This window comes from Triticum urartu, chromosome 3A (assembly GCF_056163025.1).
Source record: "Triticum urartu cultivar PI428250 chromosome 3A, HENAU_Tu73, whole genome shotgun sequence".
Classification (NCBI taxonomy): Eukaryota; Viridiplantae; Streptophyta; class Magnoliopsida; order Poales; family Poaceae; genus Triticum; species Triticum urartu.
The window spans coordinates 452,653,914-452,670,143 of record NC_141875.1 but is presented as its reverse complement, the minus strand read 5'-3'; positions in this window follow the sequence as shown (position 1 = coordinate 452,670,143).

The window sequence follows — 16,230 nt, the reverse complement described above, 5'->3', positions numbered from 1 at the left end:
CGTGGTCAACGACCGACATGCATCTGAAGTGGACTATACGTGGAGAGGCTGACAGCTGGGTCCACGGCCGCACGCAAGGAAATGCCTCCTTATTACGCGGAAAATAATTATTCCTCCACCTGACAGCAGGGACCCACCGGACGCCCACCAGTATATCGCGAAAAAAACGTTCGCCCCTGACTGCTGGGACCCACCCGACGGGCCACCGTATTTCGTGAAAAAAACACTCCCCCTGCTGTCAGCTTGGACCCATCGGAAGTGCCTCCTTATTACGCACAAAAAATGAATACCCCCTGCTAGCTGGGACCCACCTTGGTGGGAGACTGACCTGTGGGCCTGCTAAGTTGACAGGGACGGAGGGCTTTGTCAACTTAGTCAATATGCACGATTCTAGCTCCAGTGACCGTACAATGTCCATCCAACGGCCGTAGTGCTTCTTCAACCTCTGGTCTTCTTGCTCCAGCCGCCCAAACCAGCGCCGGTCGTGCCTCGTGCTCCTGCCTCCCGTGGCCGGCTGCGATGCGGCGGAGGCCTCACCGCCCCCTACTACTCCCACCGCTGGCCAGGCCATCCCACTACTCACCCACACCCCCTGTTATTCTGCGGCCAAGGCAGCCTCACACCGCAGCGAACCAGTGAACCCTCGTACTCCTCTACGTGTGGGCATCCACTGCCACATCTTCCCCGGCTCCGCGTCGTCCCCTTCCTAGGCCTCGCCGTCATCCACCGCCCTGGTGCTCTCGGCGCGGCGTGGTCAACGTGGTCAAGGAACGGCTTCCATCGGACATGGACTGTACGTGGAGAGGCTGACAGCTGGGTCCACGGCCGCAGCAAGGAAGTGTCTCCTTATTACGTGCAAAATAATTATTCCTCCACCTGACAGTGAGGACCCATCGGACGGGCCACCGTATTTCATGAAAAAAATGTTTGCCCCTGACTGCTGGTACCCACCAGCTACATCTTCGCACGCAAGGAAGTGCCTGACAGTCGGGACCCACCTGGTCGAAGCGTACGTAGCGTTGTCATTCTGGTCGCGAACGTGTATGTACATATATACTGGTGGATGTAGAGGCGCGCACGTGTCATAGTAGAGGCACGCACATAGCATGTACACATACGTACAGAGGCCAGGGTGCAAGAAAGAAAATACGGCCACATATGTGTACATACAGGCGGGGTCTCGAACGCCTACTCGCGCATACATACGGCCAGGGCTCGTGTACATGGCTGGGTCGGAACGGAGAAACAACGTCATCTTCGTGTTCATGGGGAGGCAACGGAATGCGTCGTGTTCATGGAGAGGCAATGAAATGCATCGTGTTTATCGGGAGGGCTTGGACGGAACAGGCGATGGAAACGAGGCCTGGCGTACTGCAGAACAGAGGAAACAGCCTTGTGTTCGACCGGCCACGTTCGAAACGGGATCCTGTTGATCGGGAGGGATTTGGCGTACCGCAAAATGGAGGAAACGGACCTCCTACGGTCGAAACGGGGGTCCTGTTCATCGGGAGGGGTGTGGCGTACCGCAAAACGGAGGAAACGGACTTGTGTTGGAGCGCTACGGTCGAAACGGGGGTCCTGTTCATTGGGAGGGGTGTGGCGTACCGCAAAACGGGGCTCCACGGGATACTGTTCATCTCCACCATCGACCCCCTCCAGCCTCCATGAGCTATTATTCATCCACCGTCGACCTCCTCCAGCCTCCACCTGCGACTGTTCATCCACGGGCTCCTGTTCATCCAGCCTCCACCGTGCGCTACTCCACCGGCTACTGTTCAACCAGCCCTCTCCACAGGCTCCTGTTCAACCACCCCTCCACGGGCTACTGTTCATCCTGCCCTCCACCGTCTACTGTTCATCCTGCCCTCCATGGGGTGGTCTTGTTCATCCAGCCCTCCACGGGGTCCTGTTCATCCAGCCCCAACCGGCTCGATCGATTGGGGTCCTGTTCATCCAGAGGCAACACGACGGGGTCCTGTTCATCCAACCCCACCGGGAACTGTTCATCCAACCCCCCCCCCCCCCCCCCCGCAACGCTCACTGCTCATCCATAGGCAGCATCAATCGGCTTCAGTTAGCAGCAGTAGCGAAGGAATCGCTCGATCGGGTTTAGTTAACAGCCATCGATCGATCGCTCGGGTTCAGTAACGCGTAGCCTACAGTGCAATCGCTCGGGTTCAGTTAGAGCCCAATGCCTCGCTCGGGTTCAGTTAGAGCCAATGCCTCGCACACACGCACGTACGTGTACGAGAGAAGCGCGCATCGCTCGGCCCCCGACCTCCCACCGTAACCGGGAACTCCCCGAAATTTTCCTCCCCCTCGCTTCTACCATGGTTTTTTCCGTCATGGACGGCCCAAAGAATGTCATGCAGCTGCATCTTCGGCCCGCCCAGGACGAAAAGCCCATTTTCTGTCATGATTTTTTGTCATAGAAGTAGGAGCCCACCACATCTATGATGATACCGGGTTTTGTCACAATTATCGTCATAGAAGTGTCATATGTATGACAGAAAAAAAATTTTGTTCGGCCCAAAATGTCATGGATGTGTCTTTTTTTTGTAGTGTTTTGTTGGATCTATCCCCATTTTGCGGACTGTGTCCTGATATATCAGATTTAGACCACTGCCGCCGTCCATAAGGACTCATGTGAGATGGTATCCGTTTATTATTGGGTCTAACACCAAGGCAGCCAATCCTTCATGTCGGATGCTTGTCGGGTGATCCCTGCGAACAAAAGTCATCGGGCAGGCAAACCAAGGGTTGAACTTAGGGGTGACGGGCTCTACGGCGCGTATGTCTCGGAGTGCATGTTTGCTTCTCCTCTTCGTCACGTGGATCATGTTTACTGTTTTAACCTCTGGTGGGAATTTTTTCTGTCCTCCAGTGCTTTGCTGGCGAGGTTCGTCCCCGTCTTCGCTTGGTGTCTCCCTCCCCTTGTGTTCGGCGTTTAGCTTACCGGCCTGCTTGAAGACCCAGCATTCTCTGTGGGTGTGATTTGCAGGTTTTTCGGGGGTGCCATGAATCTGACATAGTTTGTCTAGAATCTTGTTTAGGCTGGACGGTCCATCTCTGCTGCCTTTGAAAGGCTTTTTTCGCTGACCTGGTTATCTAGGCTGTATTATCTGGGCTGTCTTCTATCGGCGTTCTGGGAACGGGGGTCCCCAGACTTGCCTGCCTGCGGCCTGCGGTGTGGCTCAAAAGGGGGCCCAGCGCGGCCCATCTTCACCAACACAAACCCAAGACCCTCGCGAGGGGCCAAGCCTCGCGGGGAGGACGACACGGAGCTTCCTCAGGCATGGCCTCATCAGGCTGGCTCACGAGGAGGCGGAGAGATCAAGGCGGGGTCCTCACGAGGTGCCCGTGACGCAAGCCATGACGACCGGGGGCGCCAGGCGGGTGCCAGCCCGCGCAGCGTCCCCCCTTCCTCTTTGGTGCAAAGGGGGCAAGCGCAGCCGCGGAGTACCGAGGCATCAGGCAAAGGTTGCCAATTCAGTGCAACGAGACCAAGACCAGGAGGACTACGAGACAGAGGTCACCGTGGAGCCCAAGACGGCGTCATCACCAGAGCTTTGCGCAGGCGAAGACTACTTTTGTCAGGATAGCTAGTACTAGCTGTCCCCCTTCAAATTAGCCCGCCATTGTTGGCTCCCTTCCCGCTCGATATTTGGGAAGAGGACCAGGGCCCCTATAAATAGGACCAGCCACCCGCTAGACAGGGGAAAGAGGAAGAGGAGGACGACGACGACCACACGAACACAGAGAGAGGACGGACGGAGAAAGAGAGAGAGAGAGAGAGAGAGAGAGAGAGAGAGAGAGAAGGGTGACTGAGCTCCTCCCAGCAGTTCATTGCCCCAGCCAAGAACAGACCCTCGCGAGGCTGTTCTTCCCTATATTGTTCATGATCATCAGCCCAAGAGGCAATCCACCACACCACACACTAGAGTAGGGTATTACACCACAACGGTGGCCCGAACCAGTATAAACCCTATGTCTCTTGTGTTGTTCTTTCCTTAGTTTAGATCCTAGCAAGGCGGAGGGGTGCAGGCAGGTAGGAGGCGAAATCTCCGCTCGCACCCCAGTGTTCGAACCTCAAGGGTCTGCCGGAACCCGAAATCCGACATTTGGCATGCCAGGTAGGGGTGCGCTGGGATTCGTCTTCCACCACCCCGTTCTCCTCTGACCATCACGCCCATGTCTGACGCTCGTCGGGCCCGCGCCAAGCGTCGGGCCACGCTCGCTTCCCGCGTCGCCCAGACGGCCCCTGTCGGGCCCTCGCCGTTCCCCGTCACCTACCGTCAACGCCGCCACCGGCCCGGTGGGGGACGAGCGGCAAGCATCGTCCCAGCATCCGTCCGTGCGGCAAGACGGCCGCACCGCAACTCCCTCGCTCACCCAAGCTGGTTCTTCGTCCCGCGCACTCCGCGCGCCCATGGAGGCTCGAGCTGCACTCATCGCGGCGAACGAGCTCCTGCGCTACCGTCCCGTCGACGACGTCTATGAAGAATGGCTCGACCGCGTCGCCGAGCTCGTCCGCGCCGCAGGGGGCTCTCCTACGCCGTCCGTTCCACTGCACCGCACCCCGCCCCGCGCGGGCAATGAAGCTCCGGCGGTGCCCCAGCCGCCTCCTCCTTAGGAAGGCGCCATGGATCCTAGGCGCGTGGCCCCTGGGCGGAACCCGCTCCGTCAGGCGCCAGCGCAGCAAGAGCAGAGCTGTCAAGAAGTCCCTCGCCCGCAAGAAGCTGCCCGGGCGCTCCCTGCTCCAGCATGTCGCGACCATGCTCCCGCTCCCGCGCATCAAGACCCCGCGCTGCACCCTGCTGCAGCGCGTGGGGACATGCAAGACCAAGCTTCCCGTCATCCAAGGCCTCCCGTGGCCACAGCAAGCTACCGCGCCTTCACCGCCGAGCTACGCAGCGTCGCGTGGCCCGGCAAGTTCAAGCCAGACTTGCCTCCTAACTACGACGGCACGGCTGACCCTGCGGAGTTCCTCCAGCTCTACGAGCTGGGCATCGAAGCTGCCAACGGAGATGAGAAGGTCATGGTGAACTGGTTCCCCATGGCACTCAAGGACGAGGCCCTCACCTGGCCCCTGAACCTGGCTCCAGGCACAATCTCCTCCTGGGACGAGATGCGCACCCGCTTCATCGCCAACTTCCATGGCACTCGCGACCGGCCACCCACCGTAAGCGACATGCGCCGCATCAAGCAACAGCCCGGGGAGACCCTGCGGAAGTACATCCAGCGCTTCAACAACGTGCGCCTCAAGATTCCCAAGGTGACCGAGGAGGCCATCATCTCGGCCTTCTCCGACGGCATGCGCGACGTCAAGATGAAGGAGGAGCTGGCGATGCATGAAGACCTGTGCACCTCCTTGGAGCTGTTCAACCTGGCAACCAAGTGCGCCAGGGTCGAGGAAGGGCGTCTCTCCCTCCTCGAGCTGCCTGCCGCACACCCAGAAGAGAAGAAGCCCAAGGCCAAGGATGTGAAGCGCAAGGGGGCTGCCGTGCTCGCGGCAGAACCAGACACCAAGCGAGGCAGGGATCAGCCCGAACCTTTCAAGGGCGGCCGGTACTGTGTGTACCACGACCTCCACACCCACAACACCAACGAATGTCAAGAGCTCCGAGCCGTGCGAGAAGGAAGGATCGGCCGTCGCCCTGACCGCAGTGACCGGGGCTACGGCCAAGGAGGAGGAAGGAACGCAGGACGCTGGGAAGACCGTGGCCCACACCAAGGGTGGCGCGACCAACCTCGCGAGGATCGCTGGCAAGACCCGCCTCGCGAGGGAGGCTGGAGGGATCAGCCTCGCAAGGATCGCCCGCAAGGCAACGCAGGCCTCCCACCGCTGCCGCTGCAGCCAAGGAGAAACGAGGACCGCCACCAGGATGAGGGGGCTGGGGGCTTCCAGGAGACGCGCGAGATCGCTTGCATCCTGGGCGGGGCACAAGCCCCAGCCTCTCAGCGCATCTTCAAGCAGTTCGCCCGCGAAGTGAACGCAGTCCTCCCCAGGCTCGAAGCCACGCGCCCTCTCAGGTGGTCGGCGTGTGCCATCACGTTCTGCTCAGCAGATCAGCTCAAGTGTGCGGCTACAGCTGGAGTCCTCCCAATGCTTTGTTCCCCAATCATCAGCAACGTGGTGGTCACCAAGACCCTCATCGATGGCGGGGCAGGGCTCAACGTCCTGTCCGTGGAAACATTCAACAACCTCCAAGTGCCCTACAGCCAGCTTCAGCCAACCAAGCCTTTCTCTGGTATCACCGACGGCTCCACAGTCCCGATTGGGCAGGTCCGCCTCCCTGTCACCTTCGGGGCACACGACAACTACCGCATCGAGCTCATCAACTTCGACGTAGCTCACATTCGCCTGCCCTACAACGCCATCCTTGGGTACCCAGCGCTGGCCAAGTTCATGGCCGTAACTCACCACGTCTACAACGTCCTCAAGATGCGAGGAAGTGGCAGAGTCATCACGGTGCCCTGTGAAGAGAAGGACGCGGTGTGTTCCCTGGAACGAGCTTTTCAGGCCGCGTCACTGGAAGACCCAGATCGTGGAAGCAGGAGGCCTCCCGAGACCGCCCCTAAGAAGAAGAAGACATCATCCGGCCCGACCACTCAGGAGGCAGGCCCCTCTGGGCCCGCGCCTGCCCAGGGGGAGCCTCCTTCCATCGCATAGGAAAGCGCGCCCGGCGCCCTCCTCAGGCAGGGCTCGGGGGCTCTCCCCTGGAGGGCCACCGACCTAGCTAGGGTCACGAGGGAGGCGCTTGGGCACCACATGGAGGCGTGTTTCGAAGCACGTTTCCCTCAGGAAGGAGCAAGACAAGGAGATCCAGACCCTCAGGAGTTCATCAGCAAGGCCATTCAGGAGCTACAGGAGTCAAGAGTCATGAAAGGCGGCCGCCGCCTACCAACTGTGGCTCCCCATCCAGGCGAGGATGGTGGGCTGCGCGTCTGCGTCGACATACCAGGGCTCAACCGAGTGGCCTCTCTAGAGCGCCTCTGGCCCTCGCGAGTGGGGCGCTGCGGAGGCCCACCCCACAGCTGCGTTCGCATGCCTTACGGCTTGCCGAGCGCGGCTGACGCGTACCAGCGCCTCATGAGGGGCATCACGGAGGCACGAGAGGCCAGGCATTCCGCTGCCTTGGCAGGTATGGAGATGGCCCGCGAGAAGCTGCCAGCGCCTCCGGAGCCTCCCGAGGCCCCTAGGCCTGGGGGCTCGTGAGGATCGGCTCCCGCAGCCCACCGAGCCTGCTACATCAACGCTCCTTCATCCTCAACATCATCAGGTGACACCTTTCTAGTTCTACTTCCAGCTGGGAGCGCCCCCCCCCAGGGCTGCATTATTTCCAGGCCGCGTGGGTCTGTCCCTGCGGCGTGTATCCCTTTTTTATTCCATGTTGTTAGCTTTCCTTGTTGGGGGGCGCCCCTCAGGCTGCATGATCCCCAAGTCGCTCGGGCCTGACCCAGTGATGTCCGCATTCCCAGCATCTATTTGAACGAATCCACTCCTTCACGGCTAATGTGTTTTACCTAGTTGCCTGCTCAGCTGACGCCAACTAACGGAGCTGCTCCCAAACGGCACGACGCTTGCGCATGGGTCCGTCCCTGCAACGCCGACAAACCTGGATGGCTGAGCTCTGGCCGCGGCAGCCCCGCATAGCGTCACCTCATCAAGCCTTCAGTGCCTCACTACCCCTCGGAAGCAACCGACGGCTGACTGTCAATTGTCATGGAAACCCCTTGTTTTTTTCTATGATGGACCTGCAGGACCTCCTGAAGGGGCTGCGTCAGACGAGGCCCTTGCGGTGTCTCCTTCGCTCTCGTCCGCGCGAACCGCTTGCACGTTAAAGGGGGGGGTGCCTGAGCATCGCCACTCAGGGCTCCTACCGGCTCTCCAGCCCTCACCCTCTGGCCTTGACCACGGCATCGCGACCTGGCATACCAGCGATGGCTGAGACCCGCTCGAGGGCCGGGACCCGAGGACGTAGAGCAGAAAGGGGAACAAAGGCGAGAGGGGAGAGACACACGAGGACCTCACCGAGCAACCTCGCGCCTGCCGATGCACGAACCCGGCGACACACCAGAGAGCGGCCCCTGATCCTCGAGATAAGTCATCACCCGGAAGTGCCAGCTACCGTGGCACCATCCCCGCACCTAATGCCATCCCGTGTTAGCGACGCCACTCTCCTTTCTCACCAAACGACGGCTACTTGGGCGCCAAAGGGGACCTCCTGAGCATCGCGACTCAGGGGCTCTTACCGGACTCCGGGTCGCTCACCTCCTGGACTTGACCACGGCATCGCGACCTGGCATACCAGCGACGGTTGAAGCCGCCTTGGGACTGGGACCTGTCGGCGCAGAGCACCAAGCCCTCGTGAGGTTCGAAAGGGAGGACTGAGCTAAGACGGAATGAGCAACTTGCACAATTCTACGACAGGGGTTATATTAACAAAACAGGATCACAGGCACCTTACAAGCCCACACGGGATGCGTTTTTGATTCCTCGCAGAGAACAGATCCTAAAGGGACACAAACTACGCGCGTCCCAGCAAAAGACGCCATCATCAACAGTGGGCCGTCAAGCACCGACGCCAACCCCATCCAGATCAGGGTCGGCGGCGGCCTGACGAGCCCGCCCTGCTCCAGGAGCGGCGCCGGCTCGGGGGCTCGTAACTATTGTCGATCGTCTCCGGAGTCGCGAAGAGCTCGCCGGAGTCGCTGGAACCTCCGACACATCCACCACCTGAGGAGCCGCCAAGGGAGCGGTTGGCGGGCCCAGTCCTCGTCACGGCAAGGTCCTGGCCACCTTCCCCGGGGCAGCACTCTAGCCGGCGCCCGCTCGCATTGAAGACCTTGAAGAGCATCACCGAAGCACCGTCGTAATCCAAGTGGACCGCGAAGACGCCCCTTACCCTGCAAACCCGGGCGATCTCTCTCCAGCCCCGAGTCATGTAGACCTCGCCCGGGGCAACGACCGCGACCTCTGCCTCGGTCGTGAGGGTGCTGCAGCTGGCGTTCTGCAGCCAGAGCTCCAGGGGCTCCCCCTGCGGGATGATGGAGGTGAAGAAGGGAGGAAGGCGGATCCAAGACTGAAGAGGAATGGCGACGTGAAGCACGAACTCTCGGGAGGAGCCCTCGGTGTGGACCCCAGGGGGGACGAACCACACCTTCGTGACCCGCCGGTGCCAACGGCGGCGCCGCCTGTGGCGGTCAGCATCAGCTCCTTCAGGGCCCTCGACATGGGCGTACAATGGAAGCGGGAACCCCGGCAGTGCCTTCTCGCACAAAGGCCTCGACACCACCTGAAGGGCCCCCTCGTCCGAACCACGGGGGGCGAGCCGTTTCTTCGGCGGGAGTGGGTCTGGTTCCTCTCGGGGAGCCTTTCCCTTCTCTGCCGTCGAGAACCGGCGGATCGGAGCCATCGCAGCAAGACGGAGCAAGGATCGGGAAGAAGGAGAAGCAAGGAGGGATGGACTGGAAGGGCGCGCTCTGTTCCGTACTTATGGCCGGCGAAGGCCAACCGCCTACCTCCACGATCGCAGGTAATCATGACCCACTTTGCATGCAGGGACTTGTCCAATCCGCGCAGTTGCCAAGGTGCCATGGGGAAGTGGAGGCGCCCACGTCCAATCAACCGCCACGCAACGCCCAAGGCCGCAGACTGTTAGGGCCCGCGGCGCTTCACTCTTGCCCTTCTGCCTCCCTGCACGGCCAAGTCCGGGCGCGCCTTGGGCCCGGGGGCTACTGTCGGTGTTCTGGGAACGGGGGTCCCCAGACTTGCCTGCCTGCGGCCTGCGGCGTGGCTCAAAAGGGGGGCCCAGCGCGGCCCATCTTCACCAACACAAACCCAAGACCCTCGCGAGGGGCCAAGCCTCGCGGGGCGGACGACGCGGAGCTTCCTTAGGCACGGCCTCGTCAGGCTGGCTCACGAGGAGGCGGAGAGATCAAGGCGGGGTCCTCACGAGGTGCCCATGACACAAGCCATGACGACCGGGGGCGCCAGGCGGGTGCCAGCCCGCGCAGCGTCCCCCCTTCCTCTTTGGTGCAAAGGGGGCAAGTGCAGCCGCGGAGTACTGAGGCATCAGGCAAAGGTTGCCAATTCGGTGCAACGAGACCAAGACCAGGAGGACTATGAGATGGAGGTCACCGTGGAGCCCAAGACGGCATCATCACCAGATCTTTGCGCAGGCGAAGACTACTTTTGTCAGGATAGCTAGTACTAGTTGTCCCCCTTCAAATTAGCCCGCCATTGTTGGCTCCCTTCCCGCTCGATATTTGGGAAGAGGACCAGGGCCCCTATAAATAGGACCAGCCACCCGCTAGATAGGGGAAAGAGGAAGAGGACGACGACGACGACCACACGAACACACAGAGAGAGGACGGACGGAGAAAAAGAGAGAGAGAGAGAGAGAGAGAGAGAGAGAGAGAGAGAAGGGTGACTAAGCTCCTCCCAGCAGTTCATTGGCCCAGCCAAGAACAGACCCTCACGAGGCTGTTCTTCCCTGTATTGTTCATCATCATCAGCCCAAGAGGCAATCCACCACACCACACACTGGAGTAGGGTATTACACCACAACGGTGGCCCGAACCAGTATAAACCCTGTGTCTCTTGTGTTGTTCTTTCCTTAGTTTAGATCCTAGCAAGGCGAAGGGGTGCAGGCAGGTAGGAGGCGAAATCTCCGCGCGCACCCCAGTGTTCGAACCTCAAGGGTCTGCCGGAACCCGAAATCCGACATCTTCTTTATTTCGATGCTTTCTTTTACTGCGTCGTGGTTTTCCATTGCCATCCCTGACTTCGGATGTGCTTGGGTCGCTAGTGCTATTGCGGGCTAACCAGCTGTCTTCACCCACGCAAAAGCGTGTCATGAGGCTTGTCAGGGCTGCCATTGTTCTCGGTTTTTCTTGGTCGAGGTGTCTGGCGAGCCATTCGTCTCGGACACTGTGCTTGAAAGCTGCTAAGGCTTCGGCGTCCGGGCAGTCGACGATTTGGTTCTTCTTAGTGAGAAACTTGTTCCAAAGCTTTCGGGCCGACTCTCCGGGCTGTTGAATTATATGACTTAAATCATTTGCATCCGGAGGTCGGACATAGGTCCGTTGAAAATTAGCCTGAAAAGCATCCTCGAGCTCCTCCCAACTTCCAATTGAGTTTTCGGGGAGGATTTTCAGCCAGTGCCGAGCTGGTCCTTTAAGCTTGAGGGGCAAGTACTTGATGGCGTGGAGATCGTCTCCGCGAGCCATATGGATATGGTGGATAAAGTCCTCAATCCATACCCCAGGGTCTGTGGTCCCGTCATACGCCTCTATGTTCACTGGTTTGAATCGTTCTGGAAATTAGTGGTCCAGCACCTCATCGGTGAAACATAGGGGGTGTGCAGCACCCCTGTATTTGGATGTATCATGGCGTTCGGACGGTTGTACTATTCGGTTTCGATTTTGTGCCGGAGCGCGCTTCCTAGATCCATAGATGGATCTGGTCATACTAGATTTTTGGCGCAAGTCCTGGATTAGGGGGTCTCCAGACAGCCGGACTATATCCTTTGCCCGGACTGTTGGACTATGAATATACAAGATTGAAGACTTCGTCCCATGTCCAGATGGGACTCTCCTTGGCGTGGAAGGCAAGCTTGGCAATACGGATATGTAGATCTCCTTCCTTGTAACCGACTCTGTGTAACCCTAGCCCCCTCCGGTGTCTATATAAACCGGAGGGTTTGGTCCGTAGGACAACAACAATCATACCATAGGCTAGCTTCTAGGGTTTAGCCTCTATGATCTCGTTGTAGATAAACTCTTGTAATACTCATATCATCAAGATCAATCAACCAGGAAGTCGGGTATTACCTCCATCGAGAGGGCCCGAACCTAGGTAAACATCGTGTCCCCCGCCTCCTGTTACCATCCACCTTAGACGCATAGTTCGGGACCCCCTACCCTAGATCCGCCGGTTTTGACACCGACATTGGTGCTTTCATTGAGAGTTCCACTGTGCCGTCACCGTAAGGCTTGATGGCTCCTTCGATCATCGGTAACGATGCGGTCCAGGGTGAGGTTTTCCTCCCCGGACAGATCTTCATATTCGGCGGCTTCGCACTGCGGGCCAACTCGCTTGGCCATTTGGAGCAGATCGAGAGCTATGCCCCTGGCCACCTGGTCAGGTTCGGAAACTTGAACTACACTGCCGACATCCACGAAGACTTGATCTTCGAAGGATTCGAGCCCATGCCAGGTGCGCCGCACGATCACGACGAGCATGATTTAGCTCTGCCGTCGGACAGTGTTCGGGAGATCACACCTGCAACTACTCCGGCCCTCAATCCAGAGCAAATTGCTCCATCCGAGGACGGGTGGATAGACCCCGCCATGGAGGCCGCACTCTCAGTGGCGATAGAGCCGGATACTGACTTCACCCCTTACGAGAGCCGTGTGGCCAAACCACTGGATTTGTCTCCGGCCACGGATTCCAAGCCGCCTTCGTCCGTACCTGTCGAATCCGATTTGGCACCGATCTTGGAGTTTACCTCCACGGATATCTTTCAGCACTCGCCTTTCGACAACGTGCTAAATTCATTAAGGTCTCTCTCCTTGTTAGGAGATCCTTGGCCGAACTATGTTGGGTCCACCTGAGGAGGGGAATATGTTGGGAGGAAGGAGACTCAAAGCACGGCGGCCGAGTGAACTAGTTTTTTTTACGGAAAAGTGAACTAGTTTACATACATAAGCAAATAGCCACTAAAAAAGCTATCAGGTTAATGGGTTCTTAAAATAAATATTTCAGACAAAACAGATAATTATGACACATAGGCTAATGCATGAAACACTCAGATGATAAAGGTGCTTATAAACAGATAAAGTACAACATCTAGACCTTCCTAGCACGCTTGATCATGACGCTACGGCTGTCCGTGTACTCGTCGGTTACGAGAAGCAGACACGCCCTCATGTCCAAGATCTACCTGTACATGTCGTAGCATGCGTATGCGTCCTTGGCCGCGTAGGTTATGTAGGCTAGATTCAGAGGTACCTCCCACGTGTTCAGGTCCTCTTCTTTCATGTTGGCGTATCAGGGGTCGATGATGGTCTCAGCAAGGTCAACCACGGAGTCCTTCTCCTGCTTGTTGCTGATGATCTTGTATTGCTTCTAGATGTCGACAAGCTTGTTGCACCAGATGGCCGAATCGTCGCGTTCTTCCTTCTCTCCACCGTAGCGAAGGTGTAGTTGGCGCTGCCGATGAAACGGGCGAATGCTCCAGAACCTGGTGCAGCCATAGGACTGAGGCGAGGCAAAGCTTCATCGAGTCTGTATCGTTGGTGTACATCACATTTAACTTGGTGCAGCCATAGGACTAAACGGCGAACTCAAAGGGGAACTCCTTGCTGAAGTCCATATCCAGCAGGCTCACCCCTCGGATCACCATTGGAGTCTCTTCGAGTGAACGAGTGTGTAGGCGGCGGCAACAGTTTGTTTTTTAGCTCCTGGGGAACTGGATTCAACAGTAAGCTGAGTGTGTACAAGCGACAACAGTTACTACCCCTCCCTCATCCGCTGCACGCCCGGCAGAAGATGCACCCTCGGCCACACGTCGGTTCACGAGCGGTCTGTATTGGTACTGTAATAACAGGAGTTAGTGGTCACTTTGCTTAAATTTAATTAGCTCTAATAGAAATTTATACTTAAAACAAGCAATGCATTCGCTCGTTCTATCAGTGCCCTGGGATCAACATGCACAACAATTAGAATTATAATTCTCAGGACGCACACGATCAGCACATTTGTCGCACTTTCACAAAGATAATACTACCAAGTTTGAACTGTTTGTTATGGTTGTTGTCCTCTGCATCATCATGCCATGTTTCCCAGCTTGCAAGATTCAGAACCAACAAATAAGATCCAAATAATAAGTACAACAAAGATGCCTACACATCTCATTGATTCCCAGCTTGCAAGATTCAGAACCAACAAATAAGATCCAAATAATAAGTACAACAAAGATGCCTACACATCTCATTGATTCCCAGCTTGCAAGATTCAGAACCAACAAATAAGATTCAAATAATAAGTACAACAAAGATGCCTACATGTCTCACTGATTCCCAGCTTGCAAGATTCAGAACCAACCCATTAGAGCCTTTTGATAAAGTGAATATCGGGATTAAATCCATCTTCGCTAGCCATGCCATACAATCGAAGAACTTGGCGAATGCTCTTGACCGTCACAACATCTGTAGTTGAGTATTCCTGTTTGCATAGCACAAACCAGGGGAGCATGATTTCACTTTAATAGTGGCCTCCTTTACTCAACCTGCAGCTCCACTCGGATGAAGCCTGCCTAGACTTCCATGATTCAATTCATGCACCTTTTTCCGTAGTTCACCTGAAATGAAGCAAAGAGTGCATCATTCAGCTAGCAAGAAGTACTTGCTCTTGTGAGCTGGCAGGTTCTTCTTTAGTAGTTGCACTAAAATTGAGGAACATTAAGGTTGGTTGTCCGGCTCATGTAAGGTGCAACTATAATTTTGTTATCCTTTTGTGCAGTTCCACTAAAATAAAGTGCCATTGTGGTGACAGTGACAGCTCATCTTGCAAAGGCTAATAAAATGTTGCACGAGATTACCAGCAGAACTAGACGGAGATTTTGGAAACTCCAATCACCATTTTGTGCAGTTCCACCAAAATTGAGAGATGTTGCCCACGTGACATTTTAGTTGAACTACACAAGACACTCATTCCAAAAAAAAGTGTTTTGTGCAGTTCACCAAAAGGTCATAATAGCAACAAGGTGAAATGGATATCCCTAACTGCACAAAAAGATAGAAAGAAAACAGTTGCTGGTCAATAAGAATATACGAAACATATACAAAATGAAAAGAAGCATCTTAATTATGTTCATGGCAATCACGCAAGGACAGTAGAAATTTTAAAATGTCAGCAATGCTTCATGTTACCAGAAGCATTACGATCAACAATGAGATTCCTCAAATATGGGATTACTTTAATGGTGGCATTGCTTGTTTACCAGACACAGTAAATCAACAGCAGCTAAAGAGTTGGTTTAAGGGCATGGGACTGTGGGGACACCGGGACACTCAGCAGCGTAAAGGAGCAACTTACTTATCATACTGGGGAAAACAGCGGGAGTGACATTTGTAACACAGTTTAATTGCATCTTATCACTGGAGGTATTAGATTAACAATAACACTGGTTAGACATGTCCCTAAGGTAACAGTGTGATCGCTTCATTTTACATGAAGCCCTTACATTAACAACAGCAAAAGGTTGGTATAAGGACATGCGACAGTGGACGCATCAGCACAATGTACCTACAAGGAGGCATAAAGTGGTGATGCCGAGTTTGTTCATGCTATGTGAGGGCAGCAAACCTAATCCTTGAGACCTTGTACTATGTGAGGGAAGCAAATCTAATCCTGGAGACCTTTTACTATGTGAGGGCAGCAAATCTAATCCTGGAGACCTTTTACTATGTGAGGGCAGCAAATCTAATTCTGAGACCCTTTACTATGTGAGGGCAGCAAATCTAATCCTGAGACCTTTTACTATGTGAGGGCAGCAAATCTACTCCTGGAGACCTTTTACTATGTGATGGCAGCAAATCTAATCCTGGACATACTCTGTTAACTTGTCCACCAGCCGCCACTTCCTATCCTTTTTTCAACCAATAATAGATCTGTTCCTTATCCAGTTTGTACTGTGTTTTCCCATTATTTCCCTTTTTAGCCAAGAGACCGGTTGGGTATCCGGTCTCTACTACTTTCACCATATTATTTCCTCTTTGAATCAAGTCCTAGATTCATGCTACAACTTTCCCCCCTTTCTTCGTTGTTTGAACAAAGCCCTAGATTCGAATGCATGAAGTAGCTTTACCTCTAATAATACTAAAAATTTAGGTGGCTTTGGAAGAGCTGATGGGAGTAGAAAAAGATGCACATGCAGACACGTGGGGAGCTGGGGCGGTAGAGCAAGGCCGCTTTCGAAGAACTTATACCTGAGGGTCGCCGGGATGTCGGCGGTGGTAGGTCGGATCTGCGGACAATACAGCAGGGAGGAAGAAGGGTCGGAGGACCTCCCGAGCCGGCGCTGTGTCGGAGAGAACGGCACGGGCAGAGGATCGGGCCCCTCCGGCAGTTGTGGGTTTCCTCCCTCGGCGGCGATGACCGCGTGAACGATGCACCTTTTAGTCCTCTACACACACCGGCCGAAGGGATCCGGCCGGATC